This window comes from Oncorhynchus clarkii, chromosome 28, assembly GCF_045791955.1.
Source record: "Oncorhynchus clarkii lewisi isolate Uvic-CL-2024 chromosome 28, UVic_Ocla_1.0, whole genome shotgun sequence".
Classification (NCBI taxonomy): domain Eukaryota; kingdom Metazoa; phylum Chordata; class Actinopteri; order Salmoniformes; family Salmonidae; genus Oncorhynchus; species Oncorhynchus clarkii.
This window is the reverse complement of record NC_092174.1, coordinates 28718048-28721561: the sequence shown is the minus strand read 5'-3', so window position 1 is coordinate 28721561 and position 3514 is coordinate 28718048.

The following is a 3514-nucleotide window of genomic DNA, read 5'->3' as shown; positions in this document are numbered from 1 at the left end:
CATCATCTCCAGCTCTTTATCTTGACCTTGAATCACTTACTGTATGTCAACACTGAAGACCCATAAAGTCACGGGTATAGGACTCGTATAATAATAATAATAATAATCCTGTACTGCACTGGTGACTGATGTCACTTCAAACAGGAGGACAGGCTCATAGTAATGTTTGGAATGGAGTGGTATCTAACAGGAGGACAGGCTCATAGTAATGTTTGGAATGGAGCGGTATCTAACAGGAGAACAGGCTCATAGTAATGTTTGGAATGGAGCGGTATCTAACAGGAGGACAGGCTCATAGTAATGTTTGGAATGGAGCGGTATCTAACAGGAGAACAGGCTCATAGTAATGTTTGGAATGGAGCAGTATCTAACAGGAGAACAGGCTCATAGTAATGTTTGGAATGGAGCGGTATCTAACAGGAGAACAGGCTCATAGTAATGTTTGGAATGGAGTGGTATCTAACAGGAGAACAGGCTCATAGTAATGTTTGGAATGGAGCGGTATCTAACAGGAGAACAGGCTCATAGTAATGTTTGGAATGGAGCGGTATCTAACAGGAGAACAGGCTCATAGTAATGTTTGGAATGGAGCAGTATCTAACAGGAGGACAGGCTTATAGTAATGTTTGGAATGGAGCGGTATCTAACAGGAGAACAGGCTCATAGTAATGTTTGGAATGGAGCGGTATCTAACAGGAGAACAGGCTCATAGTAATGTTTGGAATGGAGCAGTATCTAACAGGAGAACAGGCTCATAGTAATGTTTGGAATGGAGTGGTATCTAACAGGAGAACAGGCTCATAGTAATGTTTGGAATGGAGTGGTATCTAACAGGAGAACAGGCTCATAGTAATGTTTGGAATGAAGTGGTATCTAACAGGAGGACAGGCTCATAGTAATGTTTGGAATGGAGTGGTATCTAACAGGAGGACAGGCTCATAGTAATGTTTGGAATGGAGCAGTATCTAACACACTGAATATAATTTATTTTGGGTAACAGACATATACAACAAAATGCACAATGTGGACCCAGAGGATATCACTTGAAAGTATTAATTAAAACGCTTGTTTCCAAAGTGGTCCTTGATGGTAAGAACAATAACACATGTATTACATGGTCTCCATGTATTTGATATCATTTAATTCCAGTCATTACCATGAACTGTCCTCCCTTCACTGGCCTCCACTGATGTGCAGTGATTAGTAAGTGTTATGGCTTCTCTGAAAGATAATGTTTGTCAGCTTTGGTAAACACAACATAAATGTACTATTACTTTCTGGTATGAAAATATGTACTGTGTTTTTAAACCACAACAAATGGCCCGAGGCGGGTCATGACACAAAAACTCACAATACATTGCATAGTACCGCTTTTTCTATTTGTAGCAGCAAAGTCACTATAATGGGAGATGTTGGGATCCTTCTATTTCTGGACTATGGCAGTATCCACAATAACAAGCACCTTATTCTGTTAAATCCTAAATCATGAAAATAGACCTGCCATCCTGGGTTTGATGTACAGTACCAGTTAAAGTTTGGACACACCTACTCAATCCAGGGTTTTTATTTGTACTATCTTCTACATTGTAGAATAATAGTGAAGACATCAAAACTATGAAATAAATAATATGGAATCATGTAGTAACCAAGAAAGTGTTAAACAAATCAAAATATATTTAATATTTTAGATTCTTTAAAGTAGCCACCCTTTGCCTTGATGACAGCTTTGCACACTCTTGGCATTTTCTCAACCAGCTTCATGAGGTAGTCACCTGGAATGCATTTCATTTAACAGGTGTTCCTTGTTAAAAGTTAATTTGTGGAATTTTGTTCCTTCTTAATGCGTTTGAGCCAAACAGTTGTCTTGTGACAAGGTAGGGGTAGTATACAGAAGATAGCCCTATTTGGTAAAAGACCAAGTCCATATTATGGCAAGAACCACTTAAATAAGCAAAGAGAAACGACATTCCCATCATTACTTTGACTGACCTTCATGTCTTAATCTGGAACATTTCAAGAACTTTGAAAGTTTCTTCAAGTGCAGTCGCAAAATCCATCAAACGGTATGATGAAACTGGCACTCATGACGACCGCCACAGGAAAGGAAAACCCAGAGTTACCTCTAGCTGCAGAGGATAAGTTCATTAGAGCTACCAGACACATCTCAACATCAACTGTTCAGAGGAGACTGTGTGAATCAGGCCTTCATGGTCAAATTGCTGCAAAGAAACCACTACTAAAGGACACCCATAAGAAGAAGAGACTTGCTTGGACCAAGAAACATGAGCAATGGACATTAGACCGGTGGAAATCTGTCCTTTGTTCTGATGAGTCCAAATTTGAGATTTTTGGTTCCAAATGCTGTCTTTGTGAAACACAGAGTAGGTGAACGGATGATCTCCGCTTGTGTGGTTTCCACCGTGAAGCAGGGAGGAGGAGGTGGGATGGTTTTGGGGTTGTTTTGCTGGTGACACTAATTTATTTAGAATTTAAGGCACACTTAACCAGCATGGCTACCACAGCATTCTGCAGCAATATACCATCCCATCTGGTTTGTGCTTAGTGGGACTATCATTTGTTTTTCAACAGGACAATGACCTAAAACACACCTCCAGACTGTGTAAAGGCTATTTGACCAAGAAAGAGAGTGCTGAATCAGATGACCTGGCTTCCACAATCACCCGACCTCAACCCAATTGAGATGGTTTGGGATGAGTTGGACCCCAGACTGAAGGAAAAGCAGCCAACAGGTGCTCAGCATATGTGGGAACTCCTTCAAGGCTGTTGGAAAAGCATTCCTCATGAAGCTGGTTGAGAGAATGTCAAGAGTGTGCAAAGCTGTCAACAAGTCAAAGGGTGGCTACTTTGAAGAATCTCAAATATCTTTTGATTTGCTTAACACTTTTTTAGTTACTACATGATTCCATATGTGTTATTTCATAGTTTCAATGTATTCACTATTATTCTACAATGTAGAAAAATTTAGAAAAACCCTTGAATGAGTAGGTGTGTCCAAACTTTAGACTTTTTCTGTATGTATTTTTTTATTATTTTGGACTAGAGCAATGTACGAGACACATTATATACGAGTCATGTAGCTGTACATGTATCAGTTAGAATTTTCTTGTGAAACTCCCTTTTTAAGTGATAGCTTTTAAAGTGCCAATTCACCCCATGTGACTCTGGTTTTATGGCAAAGTAAATGGGGACATTCTGACTAGCCTTTTGTGGGCCCTAAGCGAGATTTGGTTGGAGGGCCCCCCAACCATTCCCCCCTTTTGGTGGAAGTGTGTATTTTAGTTAATTTCTTGCAATTCTACAAATTCTTCCATGTGCCAAAGCAAGTTTTTGCCAATTCTACACATTTTGCCATGGGGGGGGAGAGAAAACAATTATTTGGCCATGATTACTACAAGTTTAGATAGCTGGCTAGAGTAATTACCAATCAAAAATTGTTAGCTGACATGGCTAATTGAGTGACTGACATAAGAGAAACTGCTGATGCATATTTCAA